General features: G+C 38.3%; 1 long non-coding RNA gene across 6 annotated transcripts in view; it reads left to right on the forward strand.

Annotated features, from left to right (window-relative positions):
- The window catches only part of LOC138182727 (uncharacterized), a 482518-nt gene that overhangs the window by 445809 nt on the left and 13175 nt on the right, over positions 1-23534 (forward strand). Inside the window, exons 4-5 of one of the 6 annotated variants that reach the window (XR_011173879.1) lie at positions 9156-9409; positions 9739-12380. The exons of 1 other annotated variant lie outside the window; for it this stretch is intronic. This is a non-coding gene — a long non-coding RNA (uncharacterized LOC138182727). Of the gene's footprint in view, positions 1-827; positions 4230-6312; positions 6649-9155; positions 9410-9738; positions 12381-12400; positions 13043-13418; positions 13630-23534 lie in introns of those variants that run through there. 4 more of the 6 variants (XR_011173884.1, XR_011173885.1, XR_011173875.1 and 1 more) reach the window with 4 other exon arrangements.

Below are 23534 nucleotides of genomic sequence, written 5' to 3' on the forward strand. Positions count from 1 at the left end.
TTGCGAATATACGAGGTAACAAAGACGGTGAAACAGAAAAAGATGAAAAATTAAGAGAACAGAGAAGTAGACAGAGATGGAAAGAAGAGACGAGAATGGCGGAATAAAGAGAAGAACGCGCTTTCAACTCGGTTCGTAATGAACTTGTGAATATTTAGTAGAGTAATTGCCCTCGCTAAGCCTCTGGTACGACTACGGTTACAAGAGGTGTCCACAAAATTCGGAAGCAAAACCAATATCAGTGCAGCACCTGTGCTCGGCCTTCGTTACATCATACGAGTACGTGTACCAGTTGGCCTTGGTCGTGTTGATAATTTGATTTCCTCAGGGATACCGGAGAATCACCGGCGACTACATCACAGCCTTATCTCTCTCTCTTCTCCTATTCTGCTCAACGACTACAAAAGATTTTGGTTGATTCGTCGTTACAGCCAGGTTGCCCCTTTCTACGAAAGAATTTCTTCAAATAGTTTTCGAAAAAGTTTTTCGATGGTTTTAGTTTAAATCCTAACGCCGGGTTTTACGTTCAAGGAACTTTCAGACGACGAAGACGATTCAATAGACTCAGTTTCCTTGAATCGCTTCTCGATAGAATTGACGAATTCCTTCTGACGAGTAGAACGTAGAGTAGCAAATTTGAGCTTTATGACATATCGAACTCTACTCAAAGAAAACTGTGGTTGTAGTTCTTCAAGTTTTTCGTTGTAGCTAATATTTCGTGAGTTTTCGTTCTTCACAAATTACCGCTTGCATAACAAATTTTTAATAAAATCTAATTTTATATTTTCTCTTCAGAGAAATAATCGCGTTAATTGTCTTTGATATAGAACACGTTTAGAGAATACAGTTTCAATGGGGAAATTAGTGCTGCAGACAAAGAGACCATCTAAGAGAGTGATTAAAAAACGATAATCCAGTCGAATGAGAATTACCAGCCGTGTAATAAATGTACAAGTCTAAGGAGACATGCAACAAAGCTCCAATCTCTACGGGCAAGCCAAGCCTGAGCTTGCCTCCCTCGTGTCTCGTGCAAACGGAGGCCCTCGCGTTCTTTGCACGCCATCTGAGCGTTTTATAATCGGTATTCTTTCCTTTCTCCCTTGTTCCCTTTTCTTTTTTCCGCTTTGCCTCTTTGCCGAGTTCCTTGTACGCTCCCTACGTTGGAAAAATGTCTGGCTATTAATTTGATCTCACCTCCTGCCGCGAGTTGCAGCTTGACAGAACGTACCACCTAGCAAGACAGACAGCATAAATTAACCACCCGATCGTGCCTTTCGAATTTCCTTTGTTATATACCACAGACAAAGCGAGACAGAAGAAAACAGAGAACGAAAGGTAAAAAAGAACGAAACGAGAACTTCCAAGGATTTAAACGAAACAACTAGGCGCAACAACTTCGAGCTGTGGCAACGGGTTTAAACGAACCTGACCCGGATCGTAAAACATTTTTCGTGTAGTTGAATGCAAATGTGAATGGAATAACGAGGAACCTGTGTCACGCACTGAACATACATTATGCGAACAAACGGTATTGATGTATAATTGAAAAGTAAGCGTATTGCCGAAGCTTTCAGTTTTCGAAAGTGTTTGCTGCTCGTGGTTCTGATTATCAAGTTCGAGTTTTGGAATTATATAGAATAGAAATTGGTAGTTGTGTACATAGAACAACACTTTACCGATTTTAATGACAACGATTTCAAGATATGTTGTCGGAGTCAAAATTTGGAATTTAATTTCACCGACACGTGTAATCGTCGTTCAAGTATCAAAGATAAATATATATAAAAATATTTCCAATACTACATATTATATTCCTAAATTAAATGTATCTCTAAAATTATTTGTAAACTTAGGACGAACTCTACGGTTGTATTCAGCTCAAATCATGTTAATTAATTGATCGAGTCATTTTCTAGATAAACTTACAAGCTTTTATACCTACGTTATGATATATGCTATTCGTCAAAGATTATAAGAAAAGGAAGCTTTACATTTTTCATTGACATAATATTCCAAACAATACACATGCAAGATTGTCGACTCGACCATCGCTTATGGAAATGAAACATCCAATTCTTTGATCATTCACCTGAGAACTTTCGAAGCCTCGAGAAATTTTCTCGAAGCAGTGGAAACCTTGCAGATGAAATATCAACGAGCATTCAGACGAGCGAGGCCAATGCGAACTAACCTAATTATTGGCTGGAATTTTTAAATACTCACAAACCACAGTGAATACAATCGTTTAATTTTTCTTAAGACAAGATAAAAGCTCTACATTGCACCGAAACAAAACTAATAAATCCTACAAAGTGTAATTTACTTGATTTCCGACAAGAGAAACACCGATCATATATTCTAGCGCTAGAATTAAGAAATTTTGAAAAAATGAAATAGATTAATTTGACTTCCGAGAAACTCAGGTTACACCGCTTTCCAAGCGATCAACGATAAATTAAAATTAGATATATTCGCTTAATCTTAATACCTACTAGGGACATCGCGTGATTATTCCGAAACTTATAACTAGACTATCCAATCGGTTTTCAATTCGACACAGAATAGGTTCCATTAACATTTCTCGTGGCACGCTTTAAGGTCGGATTCATTTCGTCAAGTAATGGCGAAAAGCGGCAAAAGGAAGGCGGGAAATCGGCGAAAACGGTAAAGTAGTAGTGGGAAACTGTAGACGAGAGATGAGGCAGAGACGGCGAGAAAAAGAGCGGTTTGAAGGTAAAGGAATGTGCACGATGCTGGTAACCGGTAGCTGACTCGTACCGATAAGAAGTCTCGATTCGTTCGGTCGCTTCGTTCCTTCGTTCGTTCTCTTTCTCGTTCCTTTCTGGTCGGTCGTTCTCCTTTTTACATCGAGAATACGACATTAACTGACGGACGAGAACGCCGAGAAGCTCGGTACCGTTCGCCGATGTACGCGAGGAACGCGACAAACTCCTGGCAGCTGTATTGAGCGCCAAACGAAATAGGGAATTTAAGTGTCGCTGCTCTGATGAGATCTCTCTTTCTCTAGTTTCGTCTCCTTTTCACCGTTGCCCACTTTCCAGAGTAACAGCCCTCTTCCACCTTCTTCCGACTTCGTTCCCCGATTCGCCGTCCTTCTCCTGTTTTGCACACGATACACGGCCAATCCCTGGAGAATTCGAAAGTCCTCTTGTAAGCCCCCTTTTCATCTGTTCCTCATCGTCTTCCGGCTCTGATCGCGTCTTCATCTTCCTTCCGCCCGTCTCCTTCACCCAGTTTCCATCGATCGCGCCGATAATGTTGAATCGAGAACCGTTCCTCCACTTGCTCGCGGAAACGGTCCGACTTATTCATGAAAGGACGAGCGAGTTCGATAGATGTCGGCGAAGAGATTGAATTGTAAAGTCTCGGTCCTCCGTGCGAATAAACGAGCAACAACCGACCCGATGCAGTTCAGCTGAGGCTTGGAAACGTTTCACCCCCGCCCATACGACTTGTTATGATTAATAGCTGCAACTGAGAGAGCTCCGCGACACTCTTGCCGCGAAACTGATTTATACGAACGTTCACGAGCGAGTTCACGTAAAAAAAAAAAAAAAACTGGGCCAGTTGCTAGCGAATGTGTGCGGGGTGGAAAGAAACGTTCGAACAATTTGAAACGCTTCTTTGTTATTCTAAGTGAGTTGTCCGTTTTCATTTGAAATTCAAAGGGTAAGAACAAAGGATATGGATTTATTAGAATATCAAGTTTTAATACTCTAACGGGCTTAGACGAATTACTCGATTAATAAACCTGTTTATGAGTGTGTATGTACGTAAATTTCTTTTCTAACTAAGGATAGAAGTTTTATCAGAATACTGGACGAATATGGAAATAAATGAAAGGTAATCAATAAGAAGAACAAATATAATATAAAATCTATTTTTACATAATGAAGTATACACCGTATTACATGAATAATAGGCAACTTAAAATATGCGAGTCGGCGATAATAATTAGAGTTTTTGAAACATCAAACGAACAATTTAATGACTGCAGAAGTTCTTTGTTCCATTTCTATAAATTCTTTGTAATAACAATAGCGTGATATTTATGAATACATAGCATTTGAATATTTTCAATATTTTTAAACCACATTTAAACAGTTCTACATCCTGGCTTTGGTCTGCAATTGACGTTAATTTTGTAGTTGCAAACTTGCTTGTCTTCATCGAAGTAAAGACCAGAAGGACATTCCATCGGCATTGGTGGGTCGGTCAGACAAACGAAGTAAGTGGTGCAGCTGCATGGGTGTCGAACCATTGTATGGTTCACCGTTATATTGGTATCACAGTCCAGTCTAACGGAATCATCAGAGCTTACATAGACCAAGTAGGCCATAAGTGCAATGATAATTGCGGCTAAAAAAAAGAAAATAAAAAACAAGTCTGATAAATCGTTCCTCTACGAGATTCAAAACTTTGAAAGAATTATTTTCAGAAAATCAGTTTTACAATCGGTAGAAACACAAGGAACAGATAGATTCTATTTGTAAAATAAGACTATTTGAGTCTTTGTTAAAACGGTCACGTGTCTATTAATATTGATACGAATAGAAAGAATTTAATCGTTACGTGATTAAGAATATGTAACAAGAAAATATACATAATATTTTAGAGAACTTTATAATAATTCAGCACGGTTAGTATAACTAAGACAGTTCAGCTAATGTAGATATACAGTATAGAACTAGTATAACTAACATCATAGTTGGTGTAACAAACGGTTGCAATCTTAGGATAAGCATAATTTAATAGATTGATTACAGATTCAATAACAATTGAAATAACCAAGTAGAATAATCAAGGGACTTTGTCTCCCTACTAGTTCAGATGACTTTACTTTCTGCAATTCTATTTTTATTCTCTTCAATAAGTAAATAAACCGAACGATCGAGATTCTGATTATTTCGAATTTATTTTTGCGTAACAATTCAAATTTCAATTTCTCTTTCTTGCTAACATATCATCCGACAAGCTATTCGTAGATATTCAGTGAAGTAATTAGCTTACCTTTCATTTTGCTTTTCGAAAAATATAATACGCTAAATGTCCAAACTCTGTATTGTCGTAGACACAACTTGCCTGACCAAATTTCGGATTCGCTTTATATACTCTATTGACCAATTAAATGTCGCTATCTATATACGATATTCGGCTCTCTGCTTTGTTGGATTTCGTTATCAATCAAGTCACGATACACGTTATTGAAGTATAAGTAAGTTACCATGTCCGGAGATCAAAGATAAACTGATAAATTTGCGATCAATCTCTTCTTTTTAAATACTTCCAAGAAAATTCGTTATTTTTTAAATGTTAGTTCAGGAATTTTGTCCGTGAAAAAGTAACGTAACGAGATTAATTTTCGATAATTCAATTCATCAGGAAAACAACACGATTTAGTGAATTTAATTGTATCGATGATAATGTAAAGCTTATACTCTTATTTTAATATTCATGCTCGTGTGAGGCACGGTCAACTAACATTTAAACTAACAGTAAATTAATATTCTCCTGTACCAATAAACGTATTTATCGAAACACTCGTTATCTTTCGCTTTCTACTCCTTGTATTTTACATCTTGTCGTATTAAAACCGGTAGATGTAACGTTAGGATAACAGAAACCAAACATATTGTTACATAGCGAAGAAAGAAGATCGTCAAAGAGAAATTGCGCATCTTCGATCAATTAGGTCGAAGGAAATTATACGTTAAGGGGTTAACCGGGTATTTAAAGAATTAATAAGCTGATTAATCACGTACTATACTCTGAAGAAATCTCTAAGAATAGGCATTCTCTTCGATACAGACGACTATTTGTGTAGAAACGAAGCAAAAATTTGGACGAGTGAAAACATTGAAAGAGAGATGTTACAAGAAATGCGTCTATATATACGAATTACAGGGGTGAGATGAGTGAACGAGCAAGAGAGAGAGAGAAAGAGAGATAGAGAGAGAGAGAACTTTGTCTGACATTCGGACAATGCCGGCGTGGTGCTGTCGCGTTCGGTTCCTGGTTATGGCGGGTGCACAATGCCTATTGTTGAGCAACCCACCATACAAATGTGTGTGCCAACGCTTCCACACAACGGACTGCTCCAGGTTCCTCATTTCGTCTCTCTGTTTCTCCTTAACGGCACACGCACGTAGCTTTTCCCTTATATTCTCTATGCACCACACCAGGTTTGCGTAACTCGTGGCTTTTGGCAAGGGCAATAAGATCCAACGAAACGCCGCGAAAAGAGACCGATATTGATTTCGTTTTTTTTTTTTTTTTTTGAACGGCCCGAAGGAAAGTCGCTAGGAAATGAGCCTCACGGATGAAACGGCATGCTAGAATGCGTTGAATCTTGGATACGGTACAACGTAAACATGGATTCCATCTTCTCTGCTCGATCAAGAAAACCTTTTTGACACCTCAAAGAAAGATTTTAATGCATTTTCCGTCCATGAATACGCGAGTCGGATATTTCGTCGCTGCGACGGCTTCAATGTATTCCGTGTGTTTGGCTATGCAGCGAAAATGAAACGTATAATTAACGAAGCAGGATAATAATTTTGTCCTGATTTTTCGATATACGTGTGTAATGTACGATTATAGACGGTATAAAGGGTAAAAGTAACAATAATAAATTACCATACCGCGATTGAAGTGGACTCGTAATCATAATGTATATATCCATTTAATAATAATATATGTGAAAGTAAAATAATATAAATTTTCGAATAATTTTGTTTGAAACTTGCGGAATATTTTTGTCAATTAGTTATTACCTATAGTTATTATAAATAACTGATATATCCCTTCTACATATTATTCGTTAACTAAGATTAATACAGATATATGAATTCTTTAAATAGATAAAGGCTATAATACATAATTATACATATGAATAAAATGTATATCATATTTACAAGGAATAAAACAAAGAAATATTCTTTATTCGAAACAGAAAGGAAATATTAATTTTGATTCGTCAATGAATTAATACACAAAGGGTATTCATATTCATTTTATACTAACAAACAGAGAAATAAATTTAATTAAATTTAATTAAATAAAAGCTATCGCCTAATTTTATACAAGCTATTTCATAAATTATTTTTCTTCGTTTCTGTCTTTATACAGTTATACACATAATTCGTAATAGAAATATCAAGCCAAATTGTACAACCATAATCTATCGTTTATCAGCAACGATAATTTATAAAGCAAGATCAACTATTTTGTTGTTGTATTACTGGGTCGAATGAAATTGTTATCAATTATTTATTTCACATTAGATCATCTTAAAAACAAGTATCATGTATGTTGACCATGAATGAGAGACTGCGCAATGTGTTAAATAGACAGTTACAAGCAGACGCACGTGAAAAATGTGTAATTTGTCCACGTTTTATCGAGATCTTATAAAACATAAACTTAAGATGGTGATCGAAATTCAATTTTTTATTCTGCTACCTTTCCATAGCGAAAGTTTTAACATAAGTTAGTTAGTATAACGATAAAATTTTATTTTTGTTTACTTTCTAATTTAATTTCATTATGTAATTATCGAAAATTTAATAAATGCACAAACATATACAGATACGTTATCGTTAATAAACCTTGTTCGATTTACATGGAATTAATATATGCGAATTGCATCATGTATTATCGATCAGTAAATTTTGAAATCCCGAAAAAATTTGAAGAATAATAGAAGAAATGTATCAAGAAACTGAAGGTAACGATATTGATGATAATGGTATCGATAAGACGACACTTTACAAAAATATTTTCTTACATCACCTAACGTACTACAGATAAGATTGTTGATAATGTTCTTTGATATTTAATCCATTTTGTACGTCAATCTCGAAGTGCATGTACAACGCAAAGCTATCGTATTTCCGGAACAAGAACGTAGTCTTAAATTTCCTAGTGTTCCTGTTTTGAAAGTTTCAAATTTACGCGGAAAAATAGCTACAGGCACCAAATCATTTTTTATATACATCTTCCAAAATTATTCATTTCTTTGCTTCATATTAAAGATTTTATTATTGTTTTTAGAATCTCAATAAACTTCATTCGAACAGACAAAACTGATATTTTTGGATGCAAGTGCATGTTATACTAATGTAATTGTCATACAGAGTACTTTCTAAGTGAATTAAATTCTCGAATTATCATAAATTTCATAAATAAGTATGTAGACTGACGAAACATATTCGTTTATCTAATAAAAGAACTATGAAGTGACTTTTATCTATTTCTTCGTGTCTTTAAGCTGTTGATTTTAATATAGATAAGTGTTCTTTCTGCAGAACATTGTAACGTAATATGGACAGAAGATTGTGATTGAGGATGTTCGCTCATTGACAAAGAGTATGAAAATTTACTGTTAACATTTATCATATCTTGCGCGACGTACATCCGAGGAATGAATTTTCTATTCCGATCATTTGGTGTTCTCAATGTAAAATATGCTGTTGAAAAATATTTTAGAACATTAGTAGTAAGTGTAATATATTAATTATACATTTATACATATATTATACATAATATTCATTTTTAATTATAATTACCCATAATAATTAGAATTAAAATAATCTTGCAAGAGAATAAACATCTTTACGTTACGAACTGTAATATAAATCGATAAAATAACTTTGACCAATTTTCTGAGTCTAATAATCCAGCGATATAGTATATCACGAAGGATTTATCAATCGAGTTTTAATCGAAATTATTTGCCAGCGAGTAATACTATTACAGCGGAAGGAATCGACGATATGACGATCAAACGAATCCGACGGGAAAGAGAAAAGAAAAGGGGTAAAAAGGGAAGAAAGTGGTAACTTCCTTAAGTTTCTGCCCGATCTCTGTACCATTTGAAATTCGAATTTAATCACACTTTATTGTTCGAAAGCACGCGAAGAATTCTTGATCGCGGAAAATCGCGGCGTATCTGCGTCCCATCTCCGTAACGAGATGTACGAAGTAACGAGGAAAGAATTCGGTTCGTTACGGGGTGGGATCAGGGAACCGAATCTGACCCCCAACCACTTTCAACCCCGTCTTCGTCTATCGCCGTGTCCATAATTTAAATTTAATCATTTGCAAATGTCGATCCATTTCGACTGTTACGGCAGATTGTTCGTACCGACACGTGGAACTTGGGTTTACCTCGAGAAATGAGACATTCCGACTAGAATGTGACTTGATCGCTGGAAATTCTTCCTGAGGATCTTAAGACAACGCGCGGCATTCTCAAATGGGAGAAAACCTGCAGAGAAAAGAAAAATCTGGAAATTTACATATAATGGTTACGGAAAGCATTTGTACATCGTTGTCTTCATTATAGCATTTATTAATTAATTAAGTGTAATTATAAGTGTGGGATGGTGTGACGTCGGGGAAGGACGTTGCGTGAGGGGTGATTGTTTATAAACGTTGTCAAGATATGTTAATGTTGTTAAGGAATGTTGTGAGCGTTACCAAGACTTGTTAAGGGAAAAATGAGCGTGATAAATGCTGTCAGAGTTGAATTTATCGTGGTCGAAAGAAATTCGTCGTGTTGTTGTGACGTAGAATTAGTGAGTAACAAATACGCGAAACGCGATATTGTATTCGATTTTGTGAGAGTGCAACGATATTGTGTTTATCATACTGTTCTTTCTGTTATTTATAAGATCCTTATCATTCCTACATAAGTATCTTCGTATCGTGCAGTAGTACTTTTAGTGATTCGCAACTTTCAATTTATTTTTCTTCAGCTACATGACTCGGCTCCTTCTGTTCCTATATTGCATTTAAAAATTACGCATATAATTTACATTGCGCGAAAGATATAGTAATTTCTTACCTTATCTTCGATTTAAAAGAATGGCATATAAAAGAGAGCAAACAAAGAAAAATATCATACGTTATCAGCATGAAATTTTGAAAAATATCCAATAACTTTCTCAGTATTCCACTGAATAAATGGAACATTTGTTCTCTCCGTTCTTTGTTTCTTATCGAGGAATACTAACTTCTCTTACTTATTTACTTGAAAGCTCTTTAGCTTTCACGATACAAAATTAAACAGAGCGTACATATTTTCTGATATTTCCCGCTCGAATTTTATCTTTACACGTTTTATTCTATTGTCTATAATTAGCGCTTAAATGCAACAAGCATTTAAGTAAGTATAGAAACACGTTAACGAGAATCTTCTCTTATCGAATGGAGATGAAGACTAGTTTAGTCAGAGAGTTTTGGATTTCATTCGTTCATTTCTTTAGACTTGTACACTTATTTGAAAATTTCCACAAGAAACAGATAATTGAAATACTTCTTTCGCAATTGGGGCCAAGCCATAGTTTCAAGACGGCAGAGGATATACGAAAATTTCATTAAAAACTAGTATGTTTATGTATACAAATAAAAACATTATAAGTATCATTTCTAAACATAATTAATTACTAATCTTTTAAGCGGGAGTGTACATGTACCGTAGCCTTGTAGGCTCCCTTTTCAAAAGAACTTCTCAATTCCAAAGAAGAAAAATATTGCCAGTCTGGCGAGTAATCTAGAGTGTAGCTCGGAGAGTGAATGATTTCAGATAAAACAAGAAAAACTAAACGCGCCTTGTCGTAATTTAACTCTGGTTCCTATGAACGAAGGGAAGCTGGCCACCGACATTGGTGGTTGGTGACACGAAAGAGGCAGCGAAAAGCTTCGACGAACATTTTGGGCGTAACGTTAACGTTCATATCTCGATTTTCCTAGTGCTCGCCGATTCGTATAGTAGAGGGAACGAGAGAAAAGCGTGGCAGGCATGCTCGCCATATTGGCATACACGCCGCCTGCGTTTTACGGCCGTATTCAGCGATTTTGCATATCGAGCACTCGGCCCTGTATGCGTGCAGGTATATGTGCGTGAATTGTCGTACATAGGGATGAGAAAGAGCGAATGAGATCACGAAGCGTGAGCATGATCACGAAGAAGATGAACGAAAGTATAGAGGAGCAGGAGGAGAAGGAGTAGAAGAGGACAGAAAAAAGGACACACACCATCGTTGTCCTTTCTAGAGCGGTGGCAGCGGAACTGCTGCAAGCCTATTCACCTTTTCCACACCGATTCACGTATATACGGCGATCGCAGACCTCCTTGAGAGCTCAATTTATCGCGAAACGGCCTCCGCCGCCAGTACAAAGTGAGCCGGCGCATGGAACGTACCAGCCTCCCTTCCAGCAAATTGTCATAATTGAATAACCAGCGAGATAAGCGAGCGTCGCTTTGACCGCCGTTGCTTTCCCTTCCTAACTCGCTAGCCGGCTTCATACGGGCCGATCCATTTAACCCTTGAGTGTCTCGAGTCCACTTGATACGCGATCCGTACTCCCCCCATTGTGTTTCCAGGCTCTGTGTTCGCTTTCATTTCCGCGAATCAGTCGGTTAATCAATTTGCAACGCTCCCTCCTCGTTTAACATTGCCTCGGTGGATCTGCCTTTTTTCCTGTATCCCCCGTTTTGCCTGACTCGAGCCCATGCTACGCTGATCGCGTTCGGTTCCGTTAACGAGAGTATCTTTGAGCGCCGCGGGCGATTCGGGGATAGTTGAAGAGTTCGTAACGAAATTAGCGTCGTCGTATACGCTTTGTTCTTCGAGATAGCGTATCGACGCGTTTTTTCTTTTTTCCAATCCGATGCTGCTTTCTCTGTCCACTAACAGGTCATCGGCCAGCCAAAATTGACTGGTATTTGCAATTCGTTTGTTTCTGACACACAAGTCCTACCGTAACGTAGCCTCGTTACTCTGGAGTGGTGCACATCATGGTTTTGTCTGACACCGATGCCTGTTGGTAGTAAAGCAGGTTAGAGAGTAATCGATAAATCTAGTCGCAGCTGTTTAAATCGGAAAATGGATTAACTATACGCTAATTATGCAGAGTATCTCAGGAATCGTGGTACAATGGACAAGAGAGTGGGTTCTACACGTACCAGTTTAGAATATAAGATAAGATTTTTTCATATCACGTTATCGTTATTTGTGGAACGCGACACAGAAATAACGGCGGTTGATAAAACACTTAAATTAGTAAGAAACAGCGTTAATGTCTCAGACCGCCGTTGGACGACCGTGCAATGCTGTGCATGTCGATGAATGAAATTATGGAAATCCGTATTTGGTATTATTCCACAACTTCCACTAAAATTCTTCCATGCCATTCCATTTCGCGTTATTAAAGCAGCATACAATAAGATTTAACGGACGCGCAACCATCTAAATACAGTTTTTCATTAATGATAGGTGGAATATGCAAAGGATGATTTTATTGTCCTTTTATGGCTTTTACACAAAATCACTGTAATCACAGACAATGGTTGCTGATACCATTCTGTTGAAAGGTACAAAACAAGAATCAACCGAAATATCTGACGGAGCTGAAAGGAGAAATTGGAACGGAATAAACGAGAAGAGGAAGCAGAGGTGCAGATATCGAGGGTGGCTTTAACGGCCTTTTGTTTGGTTAACTGCATTGCTTCCCAGCTCGCCGGTAATTGCCACAATGCGGGGCGAGGAATCAAAAAGAGAATAGCGATCCAGGAAATCAGAGAAAATGGTTAATCGAACGACAAGTCGATCCCTAATTTTCCTCTTGAGACACATTGCTTTGATTGCACTTTTTTTCTTCTTTCTTTTCCTCCTTTCTTTTAATCTTTCTTCTCTCTTTTCGTTTCTCTTTCTTCCTCCTTTCCTTCTATGTTTCTTACATTTCTGAAATAGCAAAAAAATAATGGCAACGAGTATGTAACGGAAAATCTTGGAACGTTCAGAATTCTGTACTTCTATGATACGATCCTACTTTATATGGTACTGTAGATTTTAATGTAAACTCATATTTTTATAAACACGACTAAGGAAATGGATGGGAATTGTACTTTAGTGATATTTAAGAAAGAATATTATCATCACAGATATTGTATCAACAAAGTGCATGGATAGTAAATTACGCATTATATTAATAAGACACGATATTTAACGAGACCATATTTAACACTAACTACGTGTTTAAAATCACTATTCATCTTGTATACTAATTTATTACTGAGTATATGTTTGCAGTACATGTCTCGTAACTTCTATGTACATTTTTGGATTGGTTTCAAATTTTACCAGTTTAATTACGTTAATCCCGTCTCATTGCGTTAGAAAGTTTCATGTAAGACGCATAATACACATGTTCATGAAAATTTATTGTGTTAAGTGTTCAAATACTATGAATCATTATGTGTAGTGCATAGGAGTTTCAATAACACGCAGGATATAATAAAGTGTTTCCTGACCTCTTTATGTCTTCGACATCTTTGAAAATTGAAACAAAAATTCTGTGGAAAATTGAAGGGAATATCTTTATCATTCCAGGCACGAACGAGCCTCACAGAAATTTGGATTGACCTTTCTAGCGTGGAACAATTCTTGGTTCTGCGGCGAGCAAAAAGAACAGGAGATAGTAAAAATATTTGACCGCAGTGCCGTAAGATCTCTCGACGGCCATCTGATATTTATAAAGAATCGTATCTTACGAGGTCGCATTCGAGGAGTACGAAGTACGTTTAGCAAACCATCGAAGCGTTGCAAATGGTCCGATATCCCCTGACTATTCGGATGGAGGCAATCCTCTGCAACCTCCTCAGCAGCAGTAAGCTGTGACGACTCATCGGCAAATCTTCCGCCCACATCGGGGCCCCGTACAGAACACTGGATCGAATCACTCCCTCGTACAGTCGACGAACTTCGACTCCGGCCCCACCAATGTTTGATAATAGGCCACATAAGGCCGTATAAGGTCACTCTTCCGCACCCTATCCCGGTCAATGCCGGTGCAGGGTGACGGGGGGCCTCACGAGAAGGTGAGGTGAGTAGTCTTGGCAGGTGTGGGCCCACCAACTTCTCCGCACCGGATCGGCAAGCTGACGAGGGCCAAAGCCACCAACCCAGCTATAGGAGAATATCAGATCCATAGGGGTTTCCCAGGGCGTGGTCCTACGCCCTGGGAGCCCACACCCGCCTCGTGCTCCCCCGACTCGCAACTAACTCCTCACAACTTGACTCTCCATTAACGACTCCTCATATCTCGACTCTCAATTAACGACTGCCGATTAATTCGTCTTTCTCCCTTAAGCATCCCTTTGTCGTCTTCTCATACCTCCACCACGTACGCGTTCCGTAACCGTCCGCGATTATGGCCACGTAAGCCTTCTCCTGCATAACTATTCGAGTAAAAGACTGACGACGCATTGATGGTTCGCTTGGCCCATTGAAGTTTCCCGACCCTTTCGGCCTGTCGGCACTTAGGTTTTCTCGCAACATTGTTTACAGTTCACCCGCTATTTCTTAGGCGATCTGTCCACGATCCTATACTGGTAAAAGTAGCAGAACTTAAACTCGTTAAAATTATGTTAATTATGTTAATGATGTTAAAATTATTCAATAATTTTTATTCGACTATCATACAACAGAGTTTCTTAAAACATAGATGATTTTTCAGAAAAGAAAATTTTTTTCGGTATAATAAAGTAATAAAAATTGAGCAGGTAATTATTAAATAAAAAGTGAGTATTAAATATTGGTCACGAATATTTTAATTTGTAATCTAATCGTTAAGCAATATTTTTTTCAAAGTTTTATCCCTACCTAGCATCATAATACATTTTAAGCTACGATAAAATATTTATAACGCAAAGCCATAAAATGAATGTTTATTTATTATTGATTTGCGTCAAATCGATCGACAAAGCAAATATCAAAAGATGACATAATGTAGCTACGAGCATCTCACCTATAGTTACCTATACTGACGTTCAAGTTTTTATTGAATAATTAAAAACGTCAGTGGCAGATCTGCGCGCTCTTACGATCACGAGTAGGGGAGAGGTCCCTCTTGAAATTTGCATAGCTGCTTCAGCGATGGGAGTTTCGGTGAAATATGGAGTTTTATTATTTTCGAGATACTTCACCCCGTTAAACGAGCGAGCAGAACAGAGGTCCACGAATAAGCATACGCGAACGCCAGAAAGCATATCGATCTATCTACGTTTCGATCTTATTCCAATATTACTTTTGTTTCATATTTTTCATATATAAATCGTTTTCTTCCTTAATGCTGCACTTTTTTCTAACCAAAGATTACGATGCTCATTTAAAATTTTCGCATGAGCGTAAGTTAGGAAAGCAGAAATATCAGTATCCACCAATATGCCAGATATTGGCTGACCAATGCAGAAGATACTATTGGTAATGTAGCACTGGTGCAGATGATATAAAATAGGGACCTGATAAAGCGACACATAGATGACGTGACGTTTATCACACATGTTCCATGTGTCGACACTGCGCTTTCAAACATACTACACGCTGTGACGAATATATAAAAGAACAGAAAAAACGAATAAAGGGAAAGGTCCAGTGTTTGTTTAGTCGGTAGTTAATTTGAGAAGCAAGTGCTTTATTAATTAACTGGAACCTAACATTCCCGATAGTGATATTAATTAATTGATTATCAATTGACCTAAATATGCCAATAAATGTAATTTCGTAAGAATCGTTGTTTGAGCCATTTCACTTTTTAAACTTTTCAAGGCAATGGAACATTTTACGTGAAAAAAGTATACTCGTGTAAATTTGTATATCCTTGAAGTATGTTAAGATTATCGTCGAAAAATTTCGATTTCATAATCAGATGAGAAAGAATTGCATATGAATTTGTATTTCGCTTCGAATGGTTTATAAAAGATAGTAACTTTCAAATTATAAGACGCCAGTAATTTCTGACAATGCGTCATTATAAAAAATAATTCAAGGAAAATATATCGTTCTCGACAAGCGAACGAATAAAATACTAATGGTTAAGTATAGAAGAACTACTTGCAACATATATGGATGCTCTGCAATCTATAATATTAAAGGTAACTTGAATTAACAAGGATTTGTTAAGCATATATAAAGTGTATTTGCGATTCGAAAAATTATTTTAGTATTATATATTTAGTATTATATTTATATTATATTTATGTTTAGTTAAACAACCAGTGGTATATTTTTTTCGATAAGAATATATATAAAGGTATGAAAATAATAATGTACGAAGAAGTAAAAAGCTTGTAAATTATTACGAAGAAACAAAGCTTCGCCGTTATATCACATGTTTTTCTTCCCATTTACCGATTCCATTCATCAATATCGATAATACTGTAATAACATGTTTGAGAATCAAAAAGGCATGCGATACAAAACAAGAAATCATAGAAATATATCTTACACATTCTATGTGAGTGGCAGCCAGTCGCTTTCAAGAAATTGTCGACGAATGCGGACATTCAGGACAACGGTGGTATTTCAGCAATGTCCACAACGAAGTACGTACATTTAGAGAACGGCGACGAAAAGAAAGAATACGCCGAAGAAGATCCCATGCCATGTTCGCTATGAATTTTTCATTTTCAGACGTCGATTGTTTGAAGCCTTGACGCTATTCAACGTTCCAAGAATTTTCAAGAAATACATTTAACATTGTTAGTCTAGACTATGTACGTATCATCCTCTGCAAGTTCAATGCTTTTGAACTTGTACGATAATCTCGTGTTGTACATTCTCAACTTATGAACTAAATATTTCATTTAACTTTGATGTTAAAGAAACGAAGTTTAAATATTCGATGTAAAAATCTCACATTTCGATGTAAAATATAATTTTATCCCTTTTTGTACAAAATATATAAGCCTCCAAATATACAAGTTACACCGTGCCGGTATCCCTTTAAAACGAGAAACCATGTCAATGTGATTTAACGTATGCAAATACGAAGCGCGTCTAATGCAACGTGCACGACTACAAGCACGAGCACCAACACAACGCTCGAAGGATCAACCGCTCGGTGAAATTTCTTCAGCCTCTGAGTTCTGAATATTAAGGACGTCTCAGCGAGCGTCAACTCGGCGGTATTTACCCGATTTTCAAGGCCAGTTTGCGAATTACTCTCGCGTCTTGCCCTTCTCGGTCACTTGGCAAATTTCACCGTCGTCTCCGCTAATCATCACCGTGCACTCCAACAAAGTTTCAAAGAGAAATGAACTATTCATTGCGGTCGACCCTTACGGCGTGCACCGTTTCCCTCCTCTCGCCTCGCTTCCTCCTCTTTCTTCCCGAGTACAGAGGCTCACCCAACCTTTGTCGCTTTCCCTCTTTATCCTACGCTCTCTAATGCCGCCGTCTCACCTTCCCCCTCTCCGTTTCCACCTCTTCCACAAACCACCCTGGTTCCTTTCCATATACTCAAGGGTATCAAAGAAGAGGGTAGCGTAACCGAGTTGGACGGTATCGTGGCTGTTGCTCCTATTACCGCATCCTTTCATAACACTAAATAATTCCATTTAATTACTCGCCCTTTGCACTATGTGCAGGCCGGCGAATGGGCACGGGATATTATTTATCGCGCTTTCCAAGTCGTTGCAGAGAGCCAAGCCGCGTCCTCCAAGGCCTCACCGCCCCATCCAAACATGACTCCTTCGCAGCCGCTCTTCATCGCGCTCTCTAACCCTTTCACTCTTCTTCGGGAGTGGAGTGTTCGGGAACTTTAACGGGTCAAAAGCTCTCGCGCGACGCACGTACACCCGAGCTCTTTGACTGCGACTACGTTAAACGTGCGATCTATCCTTCGTTAATCCCCTACCTGCATTCGCTCCAGCGAACGTTTACGGCAAACAAACGCGGCGAATTTTCGGTTCTCGAGTTACCGGTGTCCTTTGTGGCAAACAGACCGGTGTGGCTGTTCAATTTTACGAAATATAGGAGGTGGATAATAGCGCGTATTATTTAATAGAAACGAATAATTAAACAAAGCGATATAATTTTACAATTTAAATATTACTTATTTTCATAAGGAAGATTTTCTTATCCGAGATTTGTGCCAATGTCAGCGAACTGCTGAAAATACATTTTTGATCGAAAAACGCATTGTGTCACGTTATTGAAAAGAACGCATCCTTCCACGCTCGGAACCTCAAGCTGCAAGTTGCTTTGAAAATTAAATGTGGCATTTAATGTTCCGTCGAATGCAAGATTGTTCTATAAATACACCGCAGGATTTGTCAGACGTTTCATACATCAAATGGAAACGTGCATGCCACCTTGCAAAGCGCTTTGCTATACTTCGTGACATGCAACAGTTAGCAACAGCGCTGCAGTGACGTTCTTTGAGCGATACGTCAGATATGGAACAACACATCATGCTACACAAAGTTGCATAGTTAACGAATTTGACGGGTGAATCCCCATTGTTTCAGGCAGAAACGTATTTTGTTCGGTGGAATCGAACTCTGTCTTTCAAAAGTTTACAAAGTCTGAAACGTCTATTACGCGTATGCATCACTATATTATCCGTTATTTATGACTATAAACTATAAAATTTAAGTTCAACCTCCATTTATATTTTAACATATCTTCCATGACTTCCTTTAGCTTTTCAAATAAATTTAAAATAAACCATTACAAATGTGTTTTATTGTTATGTACTTAGAAATTTATTCTGTTTCAATTAGTGTAAATACTATACAAATACTGTGTGTGAAACGATTAGACGAGATACATATGTATTTAAAATGATAATTTTTTTACTGAAAATCAAGATGCTCGAAGATAAGTTGAATATCTTGTAACTAATAAAAGATCTCCAGTCTTATAAATGTGCAATAACGACGTTGTTCGTAAATTACTCGCGTATAACGAACGAAAGTGTCTTCCGATGAACTTTTTACATTGTCTGACAATGTCTGCCAGTTAACAGTTTCTCTGACTCAAGAAACAACGCATTTGGAATTTACTCAAGTCCACGGTACTGAGCTAAGGAAGCATTAAGGAAGGGTCATTTCCGCTCCTTTGAAACATGTTCCACCGATACACGGTGTAACTGGTACTGTTTCAAAGGCGTCTACATGCGATGCACGATCGCTTGTAATGGCGAGGCGGAGGGGAGGAGGGGGATTTAGGTTGGAGAACGTTACTGGAAACAGAGACAAGAGGAACAATCGGGTTTGCGAAGGTATCGCGCAGCATGTTAGCGACGATCCTCGACGAGGAAGAAGCAAGTTTCCTCGAAGAGTTGCCGCGTACGTCGCTTAATCGGGCTTAGGCGAGCCAGCCCGGCTTCTATTTACATTAATTCCCAATAATCGGACAACAGCATCCGTCCGTAGTCGGGGCGCACCTTATGAAACGATCTCCTGAAACCGTTTAACCTCCTTGCACACGATGTCTGTTGCCTGGAACTGTATCGTAGTATCGCCACGGCGCACCTACGACCCGCTTTCATACACCTGAAGAGAGCTCATCGAGTTTCTCCATTTGCATCGCGGATGACCTATTTCCATAATGTCGCCTCGCTAGCAACGTAAATGCTCCTCGGCCGTTTATGGCGCGAACCATGCCATCGCCGGCCAGCGTTTCACTGAATTTTCGAAATTGCCCTCGTACGTTCTACATATTAGGCAGAGATTATGTTCCAGTCTTTCCATCCTCGTAACGCAAGACGTCGTTCCTTTTTATTGGCCTGGGCTGAACCAAGGTCCCGGCCAGTTTGTAAGACAAATTATGGATAAAAAGAGGGTTTAGGTTTACAGTGTATTCAAGATGGATGACAGGATCCGATGTCTTTGTAGCAACAAATACGAGTAATTTACGATCTCATTTTACCGTGAAACACGCGCCCGCTGTCTGTGCGTGCGGTAATTTGGAGGTTTCTGTGGCTTGAGTTTGCTCGCGACACAGTTTAGGCAAATGGAAACAGTTGTCGCGTTTTACCCTAAGACAGATAGAAAAACCGATATAATTATGCCAGCCGTGTCTCGTTACAATGCTAATGAAATTTCTGAATGTTCCATATATCTGTAACACACGTAAAAGCTACAAATATTCCTGCAACTTCGCGAATATATATTCTATAATATTTCGTATCGTTCTAAAGAAATATTTTCACGCACACTGATCACAGAATCGTCGATCAGCCGGTATCCTGACAAATGAGCGGAACGAAAGTCGATTGATAATCGATATTCCTTTGATCCAAGCATTTAGCTCCTTTGTTATCTCGCGAAATTTCCCATTCCGTCGTTCTTCCGTTTAACGGGAACCGATCACTGGCGGATACATTGGAGGTGCTCGCGGCAGGTTAGCAAACCGTCGCCGCTTATTTTCCGGCCAGGCCGCGACGAGGAACAATGAAATGAGCAAATAACTAGATTCTCACGCGCAACGGAACAATAATAGCACCGGGGGGAATTTTTCACGGGCCCGTGGGCAAAATAATTTGGCAACAGATGCGTCGCGTCGCGTTTTCCGAGCCACCCGACCAAGAATAACCGGGCAGGAGTGGCACGGAAAAGGGCGGCAGCCTGTTTGCTACAGCAGGGCCGGCACAATGCGGTACCGAGTATCTCGTGTTTCAGAAGTTACTCCCTGTCGTTAATATTCCCTCAGAATTTTACTTCTTATAAAATTAGAGAGAAAGATGTTCCTGCAGGCAACGGGCTTTCGATGAATGGCAAAAATACACAAGTCCATAGCGCGTTAATTCTAAATGTGCATAGTGGAGATACATTATCGTTCATGGGTATCCAGATGCATCAAAATTGTTGCGATTATATAAAATTTCTTTTAGACAAGACTCTTTAATCTGATTAGTTATATATCTAAATTAAAACTGTATTTTTCTTTGGTTTTGATATTACGTTTGCCTCGTCTTGAACATTTTAAAATTTCATGACATAAAATCATATTATATCGATGCCATTTATTCATATCTAAATACAATTAATTTATTTGCAAAGTACATTATGTTATTATAATATGATCGTTTAAATATGTTACCCATTACACTAATAACATTTGAAAATCATGCGAATAATGCATTACATATTAATATAATATGTTAATAATACTGAGAATTATTAAACAAAGTAGCTTGTTATCATTACATTTTGCATATGGAATCCTATCTTCTAAACTGTTATATTAAGATTTCATTAATAATTTAATATCCAAGGTGAATAAAGCGTATCCTATAAAATGTGATTAATTGATTGTCTACGTAGTCTACAATTGTTAAATAATATTTGTCTGTCTTTGTCGGTGTAGATCGACGTTTACAGCATGCGAAAATCGTTTATCTATCGAGAAAATTTCAATTCAAAGCGATAGGGTGAAATGAAAGGGGAAAGGGGGAAGAAAATTGTTTTCTTGTGCCGTGGTGAAGCACGCGCGATAAAGAGGGGGATCGTTTCCCTACGACACGAATAGGGCGATAAAAATCAAAAACAGTTTGTCACTCAACGATTATTCGAATTGTTGGGATCTGTAAAAATGTACATTTCACGGATGCTGTGCAAAATGTGTACGTTTATTTTTGCAAATGATAGAGTACCTTCCCATTCTCTGCCCTTACAGCGCTACATTTTTAGCTATCGCACTTTACTTGCCTAAATATAGAAAGCACATAATTTACCGTTCAAAGTCGAACCTTACAATTTAATCCAAATGATGAACAGAACCTCATTATTCCTTATCACAAAATTCACTTCTAGTTAGAAAGGTTCGTATAAATTCCATTCCAACTCCACCTAAAACGAAGCATTTCACGCTAATAATCGACAAGTTAAAGACAACAGCCAAGTATCGAATGTCCAATGAAAAGCTTCTGTTCTCGATAAAAGCTCTCAATGTGTACACGGAGATACGAAAACGACTGCTGCCGGATCAACAGACAAAAATAATTCAATGAACCGCCTACAGTACGTAGGAGAAGTCACGGGAAGCCACCCTTGTTGTTCGGTTCTGAATGAATACCTGATGCCTATTGCCCGTGGCCAGCGCGCCGTGTTCTTACACGGTGAGACCCTCGAGAGATCGAAGGGTCGGTCACGAGGAAGGGTGAGAAGCAACACAGGCGGGCGAGATATGATGGAAGAGACGGACGGCGGGAAGGGCCGCAACTTAGAAATAACAAGGCCGAATGACAAGAAAACAGTTGAAGAAGGGAAGACGACCGACTCGTTTCGTTGGAAGAAGGGAAGCTTTGGCAGGGTGGCAGCGAGGAAGGAGGAACGACGCGGGGAGGGGACAACAGGGCAGAGTGTAAAGATAAGGGCGTTACGTGAGCGACTCATTAAGGGATGCAAATTAACCAACGGCAACGATGCTGCTGCCTAGCTCCCTCGAAACTTCGGCTCTGAGCACCCTAGACTGCCACCTCTACCTGCTAGTCGTAGTTGGCCAGAAGTACAACGTGCTTCGAATCGCTGTTCGAGTATGTAACCTGTATAGTACCTATCATCTGTGTCCGGTGCCACCTTTATGAGCGGGTAAAGAATAACACCGCTACCGCGACATCCACGTGCGCTTAAAAACCACGAATTTACATAACTGACATCTTCGATGGTTATATCGTATGCCTGTTTACCCGGGATCCGCTTTTCAGCGAACGACGAAAGTAATCTTGTTCAACGCTTTGATCAGACCGATAAGTGAACGTAAGGAGGAGGATACTGTGCTTGGCATGATTGATCGAAAAGTATGTGATGATTGGATGTTGCGTTAACGAGCTTCAGTCGATGTGGTTCGTTAATATTGAGCGAATTAAGGTTATCCGTTACATTCCAGTTGTACGTGTCTGTAACATGTAAAAGTTATATTGTTATTAAGTTTTCCAAAGTTACAATGACTAATACTTAATACGATAAAATACATAATATGCAAAAATATACAAAATAATCAAAGTAAAATATCCATTGTAACGTGAGTGAAAGAAGTTTCTATTTAGATGTTTGCTCAGTTATGTTCATAATAAACATGGGTCGCCAGAGTATAATTGTAACTGAGGTTTGAACTATTCATCTCATCAAAAATTTCGTACAACGTACGTTTACGAGTATAATATGATACAATGTGTTCATCGAAATATTTACTAAGATATGTTGATAACAATTGAAAATAATATTTACTATCGAAGTAGTAATGGTGGCAGCCGTAGAAATAATGTCGCATGCAATGTAAGACTATTTGTGTAACAGATTTTAGCTAATTCAGCGAAAGCTTTTTTGCTTGGTTTACTCAGTCCAAGGCAATTCTGAGACTTCGAAGGACTCTTTTGTAAACGACTGTCCAGTTACCCTATGATTTATACTAGCTTTTAGTTGGTGCTCTCGCAAAAAGCTACCCTTGGGTAGAAATATGTCCCTGGACAGAAGCAAACTTTTCACGATACGTTGAAACGCCATGAAAGAGAATACTAAATTGAAAAATTTTAGACCCTGAAAAGAGCTTTCTAGTTAAGAACTTCAGCATACAAATGATTCGCTTCCGTCAGGAAATGGTTTAAACGCGGGTGTCTTTCGGCACATAATTTTCCATGAAACAAAAATGGACAATAATATGTTTCAAGCGTTTGCGCGTAAAGAAAGATGTATTTACTAAAAAATAAGCTGAAACATG

This window comes from Bombus flavifrons, chromosome 8 (genome assembly GCF_040668555.2).
Source record: "Bombus flavifrons isolate JBK064 chromosome 8, iyBomFlav1_principal, whole genome shotgun sequence".
Classification (NCBI taxonomy): Eukaryota; Metazoa; Arthropoda; class Insecta; order Hymenoptera; family Apidae; genus Bombus; species Bombus flavifrons.